This window comes from Macaca nemestrina, chromosome 13, assembly GCF_043159975.1.
Source record: "Macaca nemestrina isolate mMacNem1 chromosome 13, mMacNem.hap1, whole genome shotgun sequence".
NCBI classification, from domain to species: Eukaryota; Metazoa; Chordata; class Mammalia; order Primates; family Cercopithecidae; genus Macaca; species Macaca nemestrina.
The window spans coordinates 56,352,544-56,375,519 of NC_092137.1; the positions used below are offsets into that span (position 1 = coordinate 56,352,544).

At 36.5% G+C, this 22,976-nt stretch overlaps 1 long non-coding RNA gene across 1 annotated transcript in view; it reads right to left on the reverse strand.

The window, feature by feature from the left end:
* Positions 1 to 22,976, reverse strand: part of LOC105465065 (uncharacterized) — an 85,042-nt gene that overhangs the window by 42,987 nt on the left and 19,079 nt on the right. The window contains exon 2 of the long non-coding RNA XR_977257.2: positions 8,222 to 8,324. This is a non-coding gene — a long non-coding RNA (uncharacterized lncRNA). The remainder of the gene's footprint in view (positions 1 to 8,221; positions 8,325 to 22,976) is intronic.

Consider the following 22,976-nt stretch of genomic DNA (forward strand, 5'->3'; position numbering starts at 1 on the left):
TACGCTAGGTTACATTAATTTTCAAATGTTGAACCATCCTCGCATATCTGGGATAAATCACATTTAGTCATGGTGTATAATTGTTTTTATACGTTGTTGAATTTGACTTGCTAATATTTTGTAGAGGATTTCTGCATCTCTGTTCATGAGAGGCATTGGTCTGAAGTCTTTTTTGTAAAGCCTTTGTCTGATTTTGGTATTAGGGTAATGCTGGCCTCATGGAATGAGTTAGGAAGTATTCCCTCTGTTTTTATTTTCTAAAAGAGATTGTAAAAAACTAATATAATTTCTTCTTTAAATGTTTGGTAGAATTCATGGGCAAGCTTATCTGGGGCTTGTGCTTTCTGTGTTGGAAGATTATTAATTATTGATCTAATTTAACTAATAGATATAGGCCATTCACATTGTCCATTTCTGTTTGTGTGACTTTTGGCAAGTTGTGTCTAGGAATTGGTCCGTTTAATCCAGATTATGAAATCCGTGGTCATAGAGTTGTTCATAATATTCCTTTATTATCCTTTTAATGCCCATGGTATCTGTATGATGTCCTCTACTTCGTTTCTGATATTAGTACTTATCATTAAGATACTAGTCTTACCTTTTTTTTCTTATTTAGCCTGGCTAGAGATTTATTGCTTTTACTATCTTTTCAGAGAACCAGCATTTGGTTTTGTTGAATGTTTCTATTGATTTCCTGTTTTCAATTTCATTGGTTTTGTTGAATGTTTCTATTGATTTCCTGTTTTCAATTTCATTGGTTTCTGCTTTAATTTTTATTATTTTCTGCTTTCCTTGGATTTAATTTGTTTTTTTTTCTCCTAGTTCCCTAAAGTAGAAGCTTAGATTATTTATTTCAGATCTTTCTTCTTTCATAATGTATGCATTCAGTGCTATAAGCTTCCCTCTAAATGGTGCTTTCACTGCATTCCACAAATTTTGATAAACTGTATATTTTAAATTTCTCTTGAGATTTATTTTTTGACCCATATGTTATTTAAAAGTTCGTTAGTCTCTAAGTTTTTTGAGCTTTTCCAATTATCATTCTGTTATTGATATTTAGTTTAATTCCATTATGTTCTAACAGCATACCTTGTATGATTTCTATCCTTTTACGTATTTTAAGATGTATTTTATGGCCCAGAGAGTATTCTATCCTGGCAATTATTCCATGTGAGCTTGAGATGGATGTGTAATATGTTGTTGGATGAAATAATCTATGGATGTCAATTATATCCCATTGATAGATGGTGTTGTTGAGTTCAACTATGTCTTTACTGATTTTCTGCCTATTGGATCTGTCCATTTCTGACAGTGGTAAAGTCTCCAATTATAATAGTGGATATATCTGTTTCTCCTTGCATTTCTATCAGTTTTTGCTTCACATACTTTGGTGCTCTGTTGGGTGCATACATGTTAATAATTGTTATGTTGTTTTAGAGGATTGACCCCTCCATCATTATGGAATAGCTCTCTTTATCCCTCCTAACTTTCCTTGTTCTGAAGTTGGCTCTCTCTGAAATTAATATAGCTACTCTTCCTTTTTTAAAAGCAGATTTTCTGCTTTCTTTTGATGAACACTACATGGTATTTTTTTCTTCATACCCTTACTTCTAAACTTTTTTTTTTTTTTTGAGGCAGAGTTTTGCTCTTGTTGCTCAGGCTGGAGTGCAGTGGTACAATCTCAGCTCACTGCAAGCTCCACCTCCCGCCTTCAAGCGATTCTCCTGCCTCAGCCTCCTGAGTAGCTGGGATTACAGGTGCCTGCCACCAAGCCCAGCTAATTTTTTGTATTTTTAGTAGAGATGGGGTTTCAGTACGTTGGCCAGGCTGGTCTCAAACTCCTGACCTCAGGCGATCCACCCACCTCAGCCTCCCAAAGTGCTGGGATTACAGGTGTGAGCCACCACGCCTGGCTTACTTTTAATCTTTATGTGTCTTTATATTTAAAGTGGGCTTCTTGTATACAACATGTAGTTGGGTCTTGTTTTTTAATCAACTCTGACAATCTCTGTCAGTTAATAGGCATATATAGACCATTGAAGGTTAAAGTGATTATTATTATAGTTGGATTATTATGTAATATATTTTTTATTGTATTCTATTTGTTCTTCTTGCTCTTCATTCCTATTTTGTCTTCTACACTTGTTCTGCTTTTGTAGTTTTAATTGAGCATTTTATATGATTTCATTTTCTCTTCTTTCTTAGGACATGTCACATTAAAAAAAAAATTCAGTAGTTTTTCCCCAACGTTTGCAATAGACATTTACAATGAATTCAAGTCCAATTAACAATGTACTGCTTTATGAGCAGTGCAGGTACATTATAATAACAAAATATTCCTAACTCTTTTGTTCTGTCTTTTGTATCACTGCCATCATTCATTCACTTACATATAAGCATACATTAGCATATATATGTATGTTTATGTGTGTGCACATATATATAAAACATATAAGTGTACATAATTGAATATATCATTGCTATTATTTTGAACAGTTTTGTGTTAAATCAATTAAGAATAAGAAAAATAAAAGTGTTATTTTACTTTCACTGATTCATTCTCCATTGCTCCTTTCTTTATGTAGATCTGAGTTTCTAACCTATATAATTTTCTTTTGTTCTGAAGAACTTCTCTGAAGAATTTCTTGCAAGGCAGGACTACTTGCCAACAAATACTCTCAATTTTTGCCTGAGAAAGTCTTTATTTCTTCTTTGCTTTTGAAGGATAATTTCACAGTGTAAAGAGTTCTAGGCTGGTAGTTTTTATCTCCATAGTTTAAATATTTTACACCACTCTCTTCTTGCTTGCATGTTCTGAGGAACAGTCAGGTGTAATTCTTATTTTTGCTTCTCTACAGGTAACGTGTGATGTACCCACTATGTCTGGGCCCTCCTAAGTTTTTAATTCTCAAACTTGTCCACACTGATCTTCTAGCAATTGCAGTTCTGGTTTTCTAACTCTGGCACTGGCTCCTGAGAAAGAGACTGCTCATAGACTTCTGCTCCAGTAAGTTGTGATTCTATTTGTCTGTCTCTCCAATTTGGGGGACAGTGATTTGTCCTGTGACCTCACTTCTCTGACAGATCTAAGAAGAGTTGTTGATTTTTCAGTTTGTTTGGCTTTTTACTTGTTGTTAGAATGGTGACTTCTTAAGAGCCTAACATGCTGGGCCTGAAACTAAAACTCTTGATGACTTTACTTTTTAAGATGAGTCTGATGATTGGATAGGTTGAGAGTTGGTTTTTAAACTTTAAAAAGTCATGCCATCTTATCTAAAAAAAAAACTATGAATTTATAAATTTATAAAAGCAATAAAATTGATAAAAGGGGGCTGTTCTGGTTGAATTGTGTGTGTTAGTGAGGGAGGGAACCAGGGTTTGTCCTCTCAGCCCCTTTCCTTATGACAACCCAAATAGCCTCTTCAGAGCTCCCCGTTTGCAAATCACACTGGTCTTTCCAGCATGAGAACTACCAAATGATCTCTGACAGGTTTTGGAGGGTATGGTGTGAAATCTCTTGGTGCCTGGAGTGCCAGTCAAGTGAAGGAGGAACAGCACTCAAAGGAGTACAGACTTTAGATATCAGTCTTAAAATTGCCACTGGAAAGTGAAGGGGGCAGAAGGGTGATGCAGTTGGAATCAAAGTTAGAAATCTGTTTGCTGGCAAAAAGACCATTTTGCAACTTGCCTTTTTAAAATGACCTTACCCGTGTAGGGTGTTATTTAGTTAACCCAGCCTAAGGGGATGTTTTAAAGATGGAGAATTGCCCTGGTGATGAACAAATATGAGAAATAAACTTCCAGTGGGGCTGGGTTGCCTGCTGACTGTGATTTCCTGATGATCTATAACAATGGTTATTCACTAACAGCTGGCGCATGTCTCCCTCGGACAAAGCCACTGGGAAGCACAGGCGCTCTGATTGGTGAACCAGAACCGTTTCCCTGGTAACAGTTAACTAGCACGTGTTTTATTGTTTCCAACTGCTTTTCCTGGGGTATTTGCAGGTGGTGGGAGATGCTTTCTTAAAGAGGGGTCATAACCTCGTGAACTTTCAGATGTTGCAACAAATTGGGGAACAAAACATTTTTCCTTTTTCAAATATATTAAGTAAATCTTATTACATAGCATTTTCAAGACAGATGCAGCCCAACGGTTTTTCCTTTTTGCCATTATTTCCAGATGTTATCAGTTTTAAAGTCAGCGTTCCATTTTAAGAACAGGATCTATAGGAAGGTGATATGCAATCAGTAGAGTATTATTTTGCCCTTTTTGGAGGTGTGTTCTGGTTCTACATTTTGCCATAAAATGTGAGATCAAACCATAAAATGTGAGTGTATTTTTAATTGGCCTTTTAATCATTTGTATATTTTGCCTCTTCATTAATTAATTCAATGTTTTTGCCTTTACCGGTCGTTTTCTTTGTCATTTTTAATGCACCAGAAAAATTATAGTGTTTTTATAAAATACAAGACTAAGTAAGACTTGATTATATTAGAATTTTCTTCTGTATTTATTTGACGTTTTTGAAAGGCTTGGTTAATTTCCAGATGGATAGCTCCCTCTTCTGTCTGGTTTGCAGAATTCACATCTTTTGAAAGCAGAGATGGAAGATCAAGTGTGTATCACAAAATTCTTTATCTTGGCTGCAGGCTGAATGTAGTTACTATATGAAGAATAACAAATTCATGTATTGGAATATGGAAAGTGCTTCCTTTGTAATAATTTGGTTTAAAATAAAATTGTCTATCTTGCCTTAAATGCTGGCTAAAAGAAAATGAAAACATTTCCTTAAGTTAATATTGAACTTTATCTGCAGACATCCCTGAAAAAATGCAGACCTGATCAATCACTTGACTGAACTCTACTTGAAACACTTGGACTTTGGTCAAATAAGCATTTGCCACTTGATTTATACAGCATTCCAACAAACGTCCAACTCAAGTCTTCTCTTGAGCCTGATCTGCAAGGTTGTTTCTGGTAAGTGTTCTTCATGGGATTGCAAACATGCACCTACTTATAAATTAGATCAGTGGCATTCAAATACTCTTCTCCAGGAACTCAGAATTTAAAAAAATTTAAAACATTTCTTTAAAAAATGTTTTTCCTTTGTTTCCTTGGATCCAATTCAATCACTACACCCAGAATTAGGGTTATGCTCTGAAAGTGAACACAATAAAATCATAACCTAAGCTCATAACCATAGAACCAAAAGAGCTAGTAAAATTATTTATGATAATAAGGATACTTATGTACAGTCTGTGTTTCTAGAGATACAATGACATGATGCATTTTTACTGGGAAGAGGAAAACATTAATTCAGACTCACCCTTCTTGTTTCTGTCAGTGGCAGGGTGAAAGGGGGCGGTGTCACAGAACGCTAATTATTTGAATATATATTAAATGAGCACTGTTTGCAACTCTCTGCTTTTGTTGAGGTAGGCATAGCTCAGGGCCCTCTGAAGGAGAAACATTTTACCTCACACACTCCTGTTGGTACCAAGTCATTGTATTCGTTCTTTTTAGATTCATTAGAGGAGTACACATGATATTTTTTATATCAAGGAATAATTTGAATATAGTGAAATGAGAATCAGAAAATTAGTCATTATCAAAATTTGTAGACTTAAGCATATGTTTGAAAATTTTAAATTACTTTCTTATCTTCAAGTAGGTAAAATAACCAAGTCATAAAGTATTAGATAACGATTCACGTGGAATGAGGGATGCTGGACATCACAGGCTGTAGAACCCTCAGTTCAGTCTCTCCTTTCACAGATGAAAAATTAAGCCCAGAAGGGCAGTTGTCTTGTTCAGGGTCCTGCAGCTAGCAGGTGACAGAGCTGTTTTCTCTGGCCCTTATTCAAAAGTGCCCTTTTGCTCAGGCCATGCTCTGTGCAGTGGTCAAGGAGTTCTTCCCTAAGGGTACTTGGCTGTGGCTCCATGAATACGGATTCTGTACTTTCTTCCCTCCTCCAAATGAATAAACTCTGGCCCCATTTCCCAGATTTGCATTCCAGTGACTTACTTCGTGAGTGACTTTGGACTAGTTAAGCAACCTCTCTGTGCTTGTTTTCACTTCTACAAAATGAGGGTAATAATAGTGCATCTCTCAGAAAGTTAAGATCAGTGTTGTGTGTGGCACAGTGCCTGGTACATAGAAAGCTCTCAATAAGTGTTATCTATTATTTTTATTATTGTAATTTTCTGCCTATTTTTCTCAAGTATTTTCTCCAGTGCGTCTTAATTTATTCTGCAGCATGTAATAATCACATTCTGAAACGACTGAAGGTTGTACACCCATGTGCATAGCAGCCTTATTGACAGTAGCCAAAAGGTAGAAGGAAGCCAAGTGTCAAACGGCAGATGAATGGATAAGCAGAATGTGGTGCATATACATAAAATGGAATATTACTCAGCCTTAAAAAGGAAGGAAATTCTGACACATGCTACAACATTGATGAACTTTGAAAACATTATGCTAAATGAAATAAGCCGCACAAAAAGACAGATACTATAATGATTCCATTTATATGTAAGGTACCTAGACTACTCAAATTCATAAAGACAGAAAGTAGAATGGTGTTTGTCATGGGCCTGGAAGAGACGGGAATGGGGGAGGTGTTATTTATGAGTATAGAGTTTTTGTTTTGTAAGATCAAAACAGTTCTGGAGATTAGCTGCACAATAATGTGAATGTACTTAACACTACTGAACTGTACTTTTAAAAATTACTAAGATGATAAAGTTTATGTTATGTGTATTTTACTACAGTTAAAAACAACAACAACAAAATGACTGAAAGGCTTAGTGCACTTAGAACATACTAGTTACATTAGTTAGCCCTGGATATTTTGACTTCTTGGTCCCAGAGCTCTGGGCCAGTGCTGTAGGTTAGAACCAGAAAGGATTTGGTTGGAGACTAAATATGGTATGTGGTCATAGTACTCAAACATTGTATCTGTTTTAGTTCTATTTCCTTCCTCTAAGATTGCTGATTTCCTGCCAGAGATGGACTTAATTTCCAGAGCCTTATAGTTTATGAACTTGGATGAAAATACAGAAGCACACTTTCCCCATAGACACATGAAGAAACCCCTCAGAGACTCTTCAAAAAATGCAAACACATAAAAAGCAAATTTGATTCAGCAAGTTTGCCATTAACAAAACCTCCTTTGGGGACAGGGGTGGTATAGTGATAGTATAGGCTATTAGAAAGAAGCTTAGAAACTGCCCTATTGAACAAAGCAAGCTAAAGGCAGACAGAGAAAACGAGAGAAGAAAACTGCATTTTAGTTTAGAATATTTTTTGAAATTTCTGTTTAATTATCATTATTATCTACAGAGATGATTAAAAGCATCAGACATTTCCAGGATAAAACCCAAGCACACATGGAAAAGGATTTATGCTAAATTGGCATTTGATAATTTCTTACAATAATCTGATGTAAGAGGTGTCTTCCTTTTATTTCAACTCAAGAATTCCTTTCATCTTTTACTCAATAGTCAATATCCTTTTTATTTCAATTCAATAACATTTACTGAATATCTAATATGTAGTACAGGCCCTGTGTCTCAGAAAAAACCACTGCGGTAGGGTTTTTAAAATAAGTTTTAAAAGAAGGTAAATATTTTAAAGCTTAAATTTTTTTTGAAGTTTAATGTTCAAAATACTGAACTATACTGAAAATCATAATAAATGGTCATTCTTCCAAATAAATCATTCTTCCCTTTATGATTGTGGGATTTCTATAAACTAAATATTTGCAGAAGAAATTTTTTCAACTATATTGTAGGTAGAATGTCATCTTTTCAGATATGCTGGTTGGGAATAATCACTTCAGTAGTGGAAATGTTTGCTCAAGCCAGCATCGAAAAGAGACAAGAGATTTCCCTTTATCAGCTTCTCAAAAATGACAACTAAAATTCTTAGTATTGGGACAGGACACAAGTCTAAGTCTGTCATTTTTTAAATGCCACATTTTTGAAATAACAATCAGGTGTTTCACTTTAAGTGTATTAAATTTAAGTATATTAATATTTAATATAAATATTGAAATATAATTATTAGTTTATTCAGAAGCAAAACCCCAATCCTAATTTCAGCATCATCTTAATAGAAAGCTTGGGTTTATGAATCCACAGGCTTTTGATTAAAATCCCAAGAGGTCAATAACAATCTTGTAATCACAAAATATGCATAAAGGAGAACATCAGACTTACCAAGAAATATAGCTGTAACAGTGCATGACAAAAGGCACATTTTGGAGACATGATTCAATTTCCTGTTTTTCAGCATCAGGTACTTTATCTGACCATCTGAAGCCTTTAGAAATAGGTGAAAAAAAGGGGTGAGTTTTTAATATTAAGAGCTATGAAAGGTGAGAAACAGGCCTTGACAAACACATCTAAACAGATCCATATATTTCATAATAGGAACAGTTCTCTTATCATTCTCAATATTTCTAGTTGAATAATTATCCACTACCCCAAGGATTCTTAATAAAAAACATTTTACCCTTTTGAGAGAGAGGCAGCAATGAGTTCATTTTGAAAGGTTCACATTTAGCTTTCAGCCAAAAGTGAACCTTTGGTGTCTTTTGAATCCTTTTTAAGTCTTGAAACCTCAGAGAGAAACCAAAGAGAAAGAGATCAGATCGCGGCCTACCTCTTTCAGCCCTTGAGAATTCCCTTTCCAAGTAGTTTCTTAAATAGTGAGGCTGCATCAGAACCCCCAGTTCTTCTCCTTAGAAGTTATTAAATCAGCAGAAAGACCGACAATAATGGCAAATGAAATCTAAGTTTTGTATAGGAAACAGGCAGGCAGTCTACACTTTGTTATTCACTTGATAGACAGAGCCATTTTGACAGCTCTAACCTTGGAAACCACAGGTCCTGCTGAGCTCAGCAGGAGTCAAACGCTGAGTACCATCTGTCAAAGCTTTATTTTTCCCCCTCCTCATCCACGCCTTTACTATAAGATGCTAACAAGAGCCCTGAATGAAAGTAGCTAACTACAGTTAAACTTGTGTGCATTGTAACGCTAATGTTGGGGTAAGAAACTCACTCCCGGAATCTACCAAATTTGAGTGAACAGAATTGAGTATTCTATGTCTTTTCTTAATGGTTATCAATGTTGGAAAAGTGTGGGTTGAGAAACTCCATAACCACACTCCAAACAACTAATGCTGCAAAATAAGGAAATTGCACATCATCTTGTATGTTTTTGCCAATTCTGTAGCTAAAATAAATGGTTTGGAAAGTTCTCAACTCTAAGGCCTTTTTTTTTTTTTTTTTCTTAATGTGATTTAATTAAACGTGCAAGAACAACAAATTAATTTCTTTCTAAAAAATAGAGATTTTGATGCGTTGAACTTGTGTTTTATAAAATGAATCTCATTCAGATCAAACACTCCCTTGCTCTGGCATAATCAATTCTAAAACATTAACAGGCCTAATAATAATAAAATCAATTAAATCAAGTGTGGTATGGCTCATGCTTCACTTGTGTAGAAGACAGTATATCAATTGAAACATAAAGGAGCTCACAAAGCTTTCCTTTCCACTAAGCACTACCAAAATGCTACATATTTTTTAAAGTACAAATTTATTTTGCTTGCATTTAAATTTTTTATATATTTAATGAAAAAATTAGATATCAATTTAAAAATCCTTAATTTGGAATGCCATTTTTAGCACACAGTTCCTTAAAAAGTGTAGAGAACATTTCCATAAATGCAAATTTTAAAAAAGTAGCTTAGAGTTAAAACGCTGAAAAAAGCTGAGATCTTTTTAGCAGAATTATTCCTAATTTTAATTTTTAGTTATTCTACTTGAAATAGTAATGTTTCGTTTTTTTCTAATCTTTTTCCCAATTCTCCCAAATGCTGAAAATAGTTATAAAATATTACTTCATGAGAATAATACTATATATATGTACTAGATATACTATACTATAGCAAGTAATTATTTATTGTTTAGTAGTTAATAACATTGTCAAGAAGATACTGTGAAGAAGTATTATTAATCAATTATTGTATTCATACAAGTGTGTACTTTTTTTTTACATTTTACTGAATGTTCCATGTGTGCAGATTTTGTAGGGATTTGAGAGACCTTGTGTATAAACACCTGAAATGCTTTATGTGAAATAGTTTTTATAAATCGCACATCCAGAAGGTGATTTTGCTTTTTAAAATGACCAGGTGGTGATTTATTTGCAATGTGAAAACTAGCTAACTCATAAGTAATAGTTTCTAATATCACAAGGTTGAATTTTGTCCATCAGTTTTGCAAGAAAACTTCAGTTATATATATGCATGAATGAATCTGAAAGAAGTCTCAATAGGTACTATTTGAGGCTTTGCCCCTTCTCCTAGTTTTCCTCATCTGCCCTTCAGCCCAGGAGCGGCTGAGAAAGGAAGCTGCCTTTGCTGGCAGACAGGGTCCCTGATTGGTAAACACTTCTTCCACCACTGTGCTTATGCCTGAAATCCTTTCTTAAGGGGGCAGGACACAACTTTCACTGCATTGAGAGAAGATTCAAAGGCAAAGCCCCAGGGAGAGGGAACACGTGGATCTAAATTAATCTTGCTGACAGTTATTCTGAAAGCAAAGAGAAGCAAAGGAGAGCAGGAGGGGAGGCACCTCCAGATGGAGAAGGGGCAAAGACGGGGAGGCAAACTTGGTCTTCCTTAAGGTTTTACCTAAGAAGGGCTGCTTGGAGTGTCCATGCGTACCCTTGCTTTGCATAATGCCTGTGTAGACTTTCTTGATTGTCATTGTCATGCTTTTGATTTTCATAATCTCAGAATCTCAGAGTTGGGGGAATGTTAAGGGTCAGATAGTCCCAACCCCTCCTTACAGAGATGAAGAAACAGACCCAGATAAGGCTACCCCATGGTTTATCCAAACCCTGATTTTTTTTTTTAAAGCCCCGTCTTTTTGTCTGTAAAATAGGGGTGATCATATTACAGACATCAGAGGATTTAATGAGCAATGTTGAAGGCTTTAGTACAAGTCCTGAGCACAGAGCAAGTGCTCAATAATTGTTCATTTTTGTTATCCATGGAGTTCAGAGCCAGATTTAGTGACAGTTTATAGTAACTGTATTAGGTCTCGTGGTTACTAATTTGTTTTCATTTCCTGTTCATAAATTTTTTCTTGTTGGGAGCTAATAGAAACAATTAACAACTACTGAAAATTTATAAAACAATTACCTATATTCTACTTATCTTCATAAAATATGATGCATTTTGCAAATATTTTTCTTTTTTTCTAGCTATGTATGTTTGTTTACATAGTTGGAATCATAATGTATTACAATTTTATATCCTGCTTTTCCTGTTGACATCATACCAGAATTTTTCATGTGGCTACCAATTCTTGGTGAATATCATTTTAAATGAGTAAATGTCCCATAATTTAATTAGCCATATCTTGATGACAGAGTTTGTTGGTTGCTTTCAGTTTTTCTGTTATAAATAATATTCCAGTGACCATTTTAGTACATATAACATTTTCTTCTTTGGATGTGTTTTTTTAGGTTACATTTTCAGAAATTAGATTACAAATTAAATTAGAACTTGTATATTTTTGTAGTATTTGCTACTTACTGCTAAATCATGGCCCCACTTTTCTGTTTTTATCTTATTAACCTTATTTTATAAATGTCCTTTTAAAAATTATTATTAATTTTGTAGTTATAGGATCTGGCTATATAGACCAGACTGGTCTCAAATTCTTGGCCTCAGGCAATTCTCCCACCTCAGCCTCCCAAAGTGTTGGGATTATAGGTGTGAGTTACAGTGTCTGGCCTAATGTCTTTGGACTTCTAATCTGTTTTTTTAACGATACAATTGTTTTCAAAGTCATAGGGATGAGTTATGGCAGAACCAAGACTTGAAGCCCTCTTTTTACTACACCATAATAATAATGCAAACGGGAAAAACTTTCCAGCATTAAGATGTGGAGGAATCATCCATTCCTTAGGTACTAGCTGAGGTAGCAGAAAGTGCAGAAGTCTAGGAGTTGGGAATTCTGAGTTCGAGTCCTACTACCACTAATAATGAATTGTAACATAGATTCATTGATTCTTGACCATATTTCCTAGAGAGTCTGAGATTTAGAGAATGCACTGGAGTGCTCTTGAAGCTGCGTAAATCTCTGCATTGGAGAAAGGCAGTGTCTCACTCTGTGAATCCTGAGCACTGAGTTGCTCTAAGAAGCTGTAGCATAGAGCTTCTTAGACATGATCTTGTTACATTCTGGATCTCATTAAATTCTGTTTCAATAGGTTTGGGGTGGGCCTGAGATTTTGCATTATTAAAAAGCTCCCAAGTAATCCTGATAATGATGCTGGCCCAGGGACCACACTTTTAGAAGTAGCCACCCTGAGTGGTTGTTGAGTTTCATGGATGACTGTCCCCATGGTACAGAGCACCCTTAATCACAGAGCAATTTTAATCACTGGATAAAGGATGGGGATTAACAGTAGTCAGCCAGATGCTCCCGAAGTGGTGTCTAATATGCAGGAGTATGTGAATATTGTGACCTGTATGTGGAGGAAGTATTATGTGATCTGTTTCCTCTTTGATGCTAGAGATCCTCAGAACCTAGGAATGTCCCTTTTCCTGAGATGTGGGAGGAAGTGGAAAGAAGCCACCTGGAATAATAGAGTAATATGGAAAAGCACTGGCCTTTTATTATCATTTCCCTTATCCGAACACAAACTCATTCTTATTTTATATTATCAGAGATTCCAACCAAGGTCCCTTAAAAGCTGACCAAGAAAATTTGCCAGAAGCACTTTAGAAGCCATAATGCTTTGTGGCAAATCTTTCCAAACATCTGCTGTGTGAAAAGGAGCAAAAATCCTGCAATGGCTAAGGGCAAGAGGGCAACTTGGAAGTGGAATGTCTTAGCACAGCTCTGTGGAGGCCCTTTCTCTGAGCACAGGCGTCCCCAGGAGGCCCCAGCACCTGTTCTTACATATTCCTGCTGGCTTCTGTTGTCTGCAATTGCTGTCAAAAGTGTCCCAGGAGAGGGTCGGGACAAGTCTTGTCAGGGAACAAGAAAAGCTGGGAGTGTGGCGGTTGGTCTCACAAATGTGAGGATGTACACCATCCCAGTAGGGACTCTCATTTCCCGTTTCACATCACCATGTACCTGATGTCAAAAGTAAATCTTTTGAGTTTAGGAACGGTGGCAGAGAACAGTCTTTTGAAACTCAGGTGATATCGATAGCCTAGTTTCATTATTCTAAAACTGAAATGCCACGAGTGGGATTTGGAACACAATCATTAGGTCTTCTGGAGTTATTGTCTAGAGAGGTAGATGGTGCATTTTAAGAAAGAAAGAATCCTAGGTTAGGAGTAGAAGAAAAGTAGTTTGTGTGTTAGGCCTCAGCTTTGAAAGCCTAGCTTTCCAGGAAATAGTCAAAGGGAGAATATGATAGATGTCCTTGTATTTTTGCTCTGAAGATATCCTTGATGGAATTGCTGCATACAGTCACTTCAGCTTGATAGGACAAGTCGTTCTGCCCTTAATTGTCACCATAAGCTTGCATTTTAGGATGATTGAACAGTTTTTAATATAACAAAGACATGGCTTTTAACATTTTTTTTGTATTGTCGTCTTATAAGCAGAAGAGAAGAGAATTCTTTTGTCTCTTGTGTATTGGTCATCAAAGTCTCAGTTTAAAATTTAAAAGTCCGAAAATAGCTTCTGAAATACAGAGAACTACTTTTCAGGGAATGTTTAGCCTGCAGATCTTATGTGACTAAAACTTAATGCAATAAAGTTAATAAAACGTAATGCAATAAAAGGTGCATTATTAATATGCCAGAAAGATACTGTTTACAATTACAAATCTCTGTCTTTCTTTAGCATGAACATTCCTTCTTCCTCGTAGCTTTAGCACAAAATGAAATTACAGTCTGGGTTTCAGAATAAACTTATTTCTCAAAGACATAATCACTATTCTGGTCCTGAGTATTTTTTCATTCAAAATATTAATATTATTGACCAAATTGAGTTTTGATTGTGATAAAAAATGTCTGAGCCACTTTTTGAAGCTCTTAAAAATTTAAATTGCAGAAAAACAATAATCCAAGCTGTTTGTCTTTGAAATGGTCTTCCTCTTTTGACCAAGTATAATAATTAGGTTTTGTCTTAAATGATACTTATTATTTTAATCCATTTAAGGTTCTATGTATAGTGTAACATAGAATAATCTCTTCGATAGATAATTTTTTTAGAAAACGATAAAATGATGTTTTTAACATTAACTTTAGGTCATTTGGCTACCAAATAAATCATTATTTTCCTTTGTAGTTTTTTAATTCTGTTGTATTCCTTGTTACAATTATGGTCTTTTAATGTAAATTGCAACTATATGATTTTACAATGGCTACCAATTGTTAAACTAGTGGAACAAGAGTTTAAAAAGTGTTTTTGAAAACACTATGATTCACAAGTAAAGAAATCTGATTTTCAAAATGTCTAGTTTTAGCTGTTGTAGAATCTTGGATAAGATCTATAGTGCAAAATTCAGAAAAAGGGTATCTAGTCACCTTCTCTCACCAAGACAGCTGAAAATGCTTAGGATTAAAGCTGTCAACCTAAAAGCAGATGTATTTTCATTCACTTACACATAGAGGAATGCCTTCTGCCAGAGGAAATTCTGCTGAGTGTTTTATAAGCCCTGTTAATGAAGGACATTGCTTGCTTTGGCTATTTAGTGGGTGACATCTCTGCAAGCTTGGTTCTTACTCTGATATTCTTACTTAGTAGTGAATGGAGGAACTCTCCAAGCTTAGGATGGTTAGAGGCATTGTCAGAGGAAAGGTAAAATTGCTATTCTCATAAAGGGGGCATAAATTGCAAGCCTTTCTTTCAACCCCTCAATGTCCTACTCACCCTTTTCAATCTCAGTAGTGGGACACTGACTCCAAAGAGGAACACTATCACTTCAGGGAAGGAACCGGGGCTGTGGGATTGTGAACTATCCCCTGATATCCAGTTTGTCCATATGTAGCAGCATCAGAGAGACTGCTAAATAGAAGCCCACCTCTAAGGGAGAGGTGCCTTTGGTGTTGAATGTCAGTAAAGAAATACCTCTATATGGATATCCAGACAACTTTCAAATGAGCTTTTAAATTCTATTTTGGAGGGGCTCTGAAAAGAAATAAATCTTTCTCTGGAGAAAAAAATTGCCCAAAGATAAACTCCAGTGCAAACTGGTCAAACCAAATTTAGTTTTTTTAGGTAAAAGTAAAAATAACTGGCTGGGCACGGTGGCTCACGCCTGTAATACCAGCATTTTGGGAGGCTAAGGCGGGGTAATCACGAGGTCAGGAGATCGAGATCATTCTGGCTAACACGGTGAAACCCCGTTTCTACTAAAAATACAAGAAATTAGCTGGGTGTGGTGGTGGGCGCCTGTAGTCCCAGCTACTCAGGAGGCTGAGGCAGGAGAGTGGCGTGAACCTGGGAGGCAGAGCTTGCGGTGAGCCAAGATCGCACCACTGCACTCCAGCCTGGGCAACAGAGCAAGAATTCATCTCAAAAAAGAAAAAAAAAAAAAGAAAAAAAAAAAGGTAAAAATAACTCTAACATTGCATTTCATAAACTTGTAGTTTTTAACATTCTGAAAGCATACATATTCATTTGTAAGCTCATGTAGTATTTGACTTACAGAAATCTTGAAACATGTTCTGTCAGAGTAAAATGCTGTTTCATTGTATTTATTCAGCTTATAGAACAGACTTCTCTTACACTATATCCTTCCTGCATGTTGTTTATTGTATATGCTTTATGGGGTTAAGCACTTCTGGTACATTTTTCACATCAGACAACCTACGGAAGCTAGTATAAGTATGGCACGATCAAGTTTATAGGTCATGAGATAAATTTACACGGAGAGGCAAGTTTCCAGCTTCAGGCAAATGACTTATCTGTAATTTGATGCAAGTGAAATGACTGACCTTTCAAATGTTTGTTGGGCTTCAAGTGTCCAGAACAATCAATATGTACATTATTGTTTATATTTTATGCTCCTGATCCCATTAATGTATGCCTATGGAATGCTGGGACGCCATTAGTTTCTGATACTTCTGAAGTATTGGGTGGCATTTATCAAACAGAAAGGCAGCACATATTGACTCGTGACAGTTTTTGCATTTCTTGAGCTCAGTGTTTCATGAGCTGCTTATTCAGTTTTGGTGAGCAAGGCTTTTATTGCTTCAAAGCCTCCTCAATTAAATAATAATGAACCAATTTGTTTAAAACGAATCTTTAACTTGCAGACTGATTAATCTCTCCATTGTGAGCATGAGAAGTTGTGTTCTTAGGCAGGAGAGATCAGAGAAGTGTGGTGGAGTGGAATAATTGCTGGGTGTGGAAATTGGAAGAATGATTGGCGCTGTCTCTAACTGTGTGACCTTGGATAGGTCTCTAAGTATTCCTGAAACTCTGGTTCCCCAGCTGTAAAAGGTGGTCAGGTGGACCAGATAATCACCAAGATCCCTTTCAGCTTGGACATTCAATGGATAATGGAATATCAATAGACAAACACACGAGCAATATGCAGCTCTACCAGTAAGTGCAAGACTGAGAAGTGGGGAAATCTTTTGACCACTTTACCCCCCACTTCAGAGAAAGATTTAAGGGAAATTTGTATTCTTTCCTATTTGCATAGAGTATGTTGGACTTATTCTGGGTCTCTGGGAGAAAGATATTTGGGAAGTATGCTCTCTCGCACACACACACACACACACACACACACACACACACACCCCACACACACATAGGCCACTCTCTTTCTCTACTTTACTTTACTTTCCCATTCCACACACCTAATCCTCATCCCACACACCTAATCCTCATCCCACGCAAAGGTGCTTAAACTAAAAAGTGCCACTTGTTATTGGGGTGGAACAGGAACTCAGTTCTTCACTGAAGAGACAGGAAACAGTTACTCACTTCTGTATTAATTAACTCTCCCTTTCTAGGGTTTTATTATTGGAGAGTCTAATGACTTAAAATTAACCATCCACGGTCCAATTAAAAATCATGAATTGATGAATTGCTTTCTAAATTCTCTGTGTTATTGACAAGTTGCTGCATCATTGAAGCTATAAGACATGTCATCCATTATTAACTTTGATGGCATTAAAACAGATAAATTAGATCTTTTAAGCAGAAATGAGTTCTCACAAAGACTGCTCTTCTAAAGTGCACACGGTCTCAATTTTCTCTGAATTTCAGCCCAGTTATTTGAGTTTATTCTTGTTTCACTTAGATTGTATTGATTGTTTAGTAAACATTAACTGATGATAGAGGCTTCTTAATATGAGCAGATAATAGATAATCAATGTGTAATGCAACTTAAGTGATAAAATACTTTTGCCAGGAAGATACAATCTGCCATAAGGGCTGGAAATGCCTGCATTAAAAAAAATTAAAACGTACAATGAACATTTAGAAAGGAAACCTGTCTCTTCAATGTATGAAAAGTTAAATTTACTCTCAAGACAATGACAATAGAAAGCAAATATATGAAAAATGCTATTTCTAAGGCACATTTAAGATATAAACATATTTATTTAGAAATAAGTAAGTGTTCTTTGAACACTTATAGTTTGCATTAGGATAGGGGTAAAAGGCAATAATAAAAACATGATTAAAATACATTCAAAATTTGAACTTAATGATTGACTTGCTACAGAGGCAAAACATTCTTACCTTGGGTTTTGCAAAATTCCTTATTCTTACTATTATTTACTTCTTCAACTGAAAACAACCTTTTGTTTCACAATCAGAATCTTATTTTTCTAACATTGTAAGTATGAATTTACTGTTAACAGCTTCAGTATCTGCTGTGTAACACATGGTATGCTGGGAGTAAAAAGGACTTACACACGTTTTTAATACTTCCAATTGGACCCGCCCTTTATCCCACAATCCCTTTTGTGTGTCTCATTATTGATCACAGTTATGCTGTTCTTTGAACCCTGGGAATTACCAGGATAGTGTTTTATCTGACTATTTGTCTCTTTAGCAAAATTGTTGCCATCTTTGATCTTTCAAAAATGTTTGTGACAAGGTGTTCGCTGTTAATTGCAAGCAAGGAGTGAAAAGCCTCCCAGTTGAATCTCATGTTTACCAGAAGATGAGATTTATTTTTTTGGTAAAATCTGAGTCTTAAGAGGAGACAGGTTTGGGTTGTTGTTTTTACTTTAATGTAGCAATGTAGCTTGAGATGGTTACTATTTTCTAATTAGCAGATTCATTAACAGGATGAGGAAAGGATATGGCTTTATATAAAGTGTATTGTAGCTCCGCTTGCCTAGATCCATTTTTCACTTCTAGTGGAAATTCAGTTCAATAGAGATATAAAATTGCAGGACTGGAAAGGGCCTTAAAGATCATGTAATCATATCAACAGATGCAGAAGAAACTCTTAATTAATGCCAGACTCTGTTCTATGCGCATATAGAAAGCACTTATTAATTCATTTAACCCTTAGAGCAACCTTATGAGGCATGTACAGTTTATTATTATTTCAATTTCCCTTTCTTTCATAGATGAGGAAATTGAGGCACAAGGAGGTGATGCAATTTCCTATAGCTAATAAGTGTCAGAGTAAGGAAATGAACCCAGGTGGTCTGTCCCCAGTAGACAGTCTCCTTTTTCCTTCGTACCCTGCTTCCCGGTTACTGTGCCAATTTGATTTTCTTTGTAGCATTTTTTTGCTAGTTGAAATGATCCAACTCATTTTTTCCCCTCACTCCCTCTGCCACATTAGACTCTAAGGTCCAGGAGAGCAGGGACTCTTGCTCACTGCCATTTCCACTCAGGTCTGGAGTAATTGTGCATTCAGTGGTATCTTAATAAAAAATCAGTGAATGAATGAATGATTTTGAGAAAATGCAGTAGGGACAGTGAGAATGGAAGAGGCTGTTGGGTTGGAGGATGGCTCCCTAGTGAATGTGATGGGAGAATCCTCTTACCAGCCTAACTGATAAGAGTGGGAGTAAGGGAATGGGGGCATCAAGAGTGGGCTCAGTTTTCAAGAAGGTTGACAGTAAGGAAAGCAGGGGCAGGAGAAATAGCAATTAATGTTTTTTTGCGTTCATCAGAAAACCTAACAGGAACCTTCCTCTTTTGCAATGGAAGAATGCCCCCTTGCCCCTCTTTAATGATTATTATTATGTGAAGACCCATCTCTGGCTCATTTTCTCATCGATTTGATCTGCTTAAACACCGAAGTAATGGTTTGACCACAGAATTATCATCTGCCATTATGCATTTCACCCGGGGTGCACTCCTGGGTAGTAATTTCCCAGGATCATCCTTGAGGGAGCAGGCCTTTCCTCATCAATATCTGTGGAGTCGAAACCCTATAAAGTAGCAGCAAATTGGCTTTGAATCCCGGGAAACACATCCTCTGTCCTTTTCTACACACTCTTTGAAGTTGCCTATAGCTTTATAAGTTCTTTTCCTGGACATTACACCAGAATAGAAAACATAGAAAGAAAGAGTGAGTGTGTCAACATGTGTGGTGCTGAACCACCCCATTGTGGTCTGTGTCCTGCGAGGCCAACCAGAAACATTTCCATGGCATAGTTCTGGTTCTTGATGTGTGCAATAAGCAGCCCCTTGTATCCCTATAGCATTTCCTACCATCCAAAGGAAGGTAATACCAGAAATTTCACATTTAAAAGTTAAACCCCTTTAAGATGGTTTTGGTTAGCTTTCCCTGTGGTTTCTCTAATTAGGTGCTTGTATGAAATCACAGTGGAGGGAACATCTTGTTTTTACAGAGACTCTATTTTGAAGCCAGATACTGCTACTATTTCAGGGAAGAAAATATTGCCTCCTTATAAAATATAGTAAAACATATTGTCTCTCTCTCAGCATCGGTTACAAATCAAGATTCTCTTCTGAATTCTTTTTTTATCTGTGTTCTTTTGTTCATAATTTAGAAATGTTAGTAATTCAAGTAGGACTCTACTTGAATTGATAATACTAGTATTATCAATCGGACAATAAATATTAAGATTTAAAGTGCAAATTTTATACCATGACATTACTTGGCCCAGTGTTTCTCAAAGGAGGTGCTTCAAGCATTTGGGGGACAGGTAAATCTTCCCTATGAGGAGCTTTCCCAGATGTTGCAGGATGTTGAGCTTCCTTGGTTCTGGGTCACAACTTCCAGTAGTACCTGCCAGTTATTGGATGACTCAAAACATCCTCATGTGTTTGCAATAGACCTGTAAGGGAAGGTAGTATTTCCCTTGGCCATGACCTGGCTCAGGGATCATAAACACAAATGCTTATGATGCCAGAGGCCAGCCAGATAACATAAATTTGTTAACTGCCTCAATGTAAGGGAATTCGGAATGGTATGCCCTGTACTTGCTGGAAAAATGTGCACGATTTGTTTGGAGACATTCAAGAGCAAATTGTAATAAACACTGTGCTGGTCAGCAAAATTCTCCTTTCTGCCAAATTTGGCTTCCCAGCCATCAGGCTTCCACCCTAATCTAGCTCCTGTCTATCAGTCCAGCCCACCTATCCACTCTCCACTTTGTATGCAATGATTTAGCTACACTGACTCAGCACATCGGAGGCTTGACTTAAATACTAGTTGAATAAATGAATAAATGAAAATTATTCTAGGCCTTTAACCAATTTATGAGAAGTTTATAAGAGGAGCATTGATTATTAAAATTTCCCCCTAGGCCACAACTGCTGTGGGTTTTTGGGTGGCATTCCTGGGTTTCCTCTAAGTCCTCTCCTTGAATATGAATTGAGGCTTATCTTTAGTTTCCTGCGTCTGTTCCATTTGTCCAATAGTGCACTGGTTTTGATGCACAATAGGTATAATTTAAACCTTAGATTGTAAAAACTTACCTCACAAATTCTCCTTACTGTGCTTTGCCCAGTAGTGTGCTGCTTTCTCAGAAATGTCAGGGAGCAGTGACCTGAGATTCCTTTATACTAGTAATGTGCTCTGTTTCTTCTAGTTCATGGCAGGGGACAAGGAATTGCTCCCACCCCAGGCTGATCTGGCCTTATTGGTGCTAGAAAGTGATTTTAGTGGAACTAAGAACTCCTCCCATTTCAAAGTAAAGACTTCTCTGAGTATCCCCTAAATTCTTCCTCCCTTTCTTCCTTCTCTCTCTCAAGTAATTTTAACCTGTTCCCCTGGGTTGGAACTCTCCATGAAAAATGAATTTTGCTGATTTTTCACCCTCTTCTTGTGATATTATTTGGCCATATAACTCTCACACTGAGCAGGAAATGTGGCATTCAAAGGTAACAGAGTAAACTTCTCCTCTGTACCCAGGGGCTTAAGCAACTCGGTTTCTAGAATTTTATGTAGAAAATCTTTTTACTAATGGGTCAAAGATTCCCAGATGCTCACAACATTCCATTTTTTCCCTTGATATTATTATTTCCTGAGACTGCTTTAAACATAAATAAATGTTGTTAATTCACACAGCCTTTCACGCCCTTTTTTCTTCTTTCCCTTGCACAGTCTGCATGTATTGGTTTGGTTGGTTTTGAAGGAGAACACACACTTGACCAGCCATTTGGTTTCCCACAGCCAATATGCACATGTCCAGGGTGTTCCCCTGTGGTTTTCAAGGCCTGGTTTTCTTCTGATAAGGTCAGAAGCACACACAGCTTATCCACATCTGCTGTGTTCCTTGAGGTCAATCAAAATATTTTTCCTTCTGGGACTAATGGGAATCTCCCAGAGAGAAACAATTATTGCACATGAAAAATCTATTGATTTGCATTGCATGATTCACGTATTATTTAGGGTTCAGGGACACTTTTTTGAAACTGGGAGAGCAATTCAGGGGATTCAGAATGGGAAGATACTAGTGAATACATTCATGCCATACATTTCTGGGTATTTGCTGCTACTGCCATTAAAAGTGCAGAATGCTGAATTCAGTTGCCACATATTGTCAAGAATATAAGTCATCCAGCATTACTGACTTCATTGGTCGAATTATAAATACATGGTAATAGTGTTGGGCACAATCACAAATTAAAAAACGATCAGCAGAATTGTGAGCGTTCCCCTTTGTGTGATTTCCCACTTTTCTTTTTTCTTTGCTTTAAATGGCCCATTTTCTATGGCTCCTGCTGCTGATTTGGATGGAAACAAGGAGCAGATGACTCCATGTTGCAGAAGGCAAGAGCACTAGGTTTCCAGTTATAGGGGTTTACTTTTCATGTGGTCCATGTTGAAATTTTCAAAAGAAATGTGGGACCATGACAACATACTATGTGTTGTCATCTGGATCCAGGAATCAAGCAAATAGTTAAAAGCCTTCAATAAACTGTCTACCCTTTGGCTCTTTGTTTCAATATATTTTTGTCACAAAATATTTTTTCCAAAGTTGCAAACCAATTAACTGGACTCATAGTCCCTTACCCTCCTTTAGGAATTAGACAACCCGCCTCTAAATCTCAGTTGCAACCCTTATCAGCTGTCTATCTTTTTGTTCTGGGTTTATACCTATGGAATATGAAAGACACTAAGCATCTCATGATCATCTTGTGAAAAATAAATAAAATAACTCACAAAATATCTAGCGTAATTGACACTACACGTTAAACAACATTAGTCAAATTTGTATCTTTACATTCTGAAGAGTCTAAAAAGTAATGAAGTAACCTAAATGCTGAATAAGATGCTGAATTATAATTTTCTTACAAAAGTATTTGGATGCCAGTTTTTTTTTTAAATTTATTTTTTATTTTTATTTTTATTTTTTTTTGGGATGGAGTCTTGCTTTGCTGCCGAGGCTGGAGTGCAGTGGCACCATCTCGGCTCACTGCAAACTCCGCCTCCCGGGTTCACACCATTCTCCTGCCTCAGCCTCCCGAGTAGCTGGGACTACAGGCGCGCGCCGCCACGCCCGGCTAATTTTTTTTTTTTTTGTACTTTTTA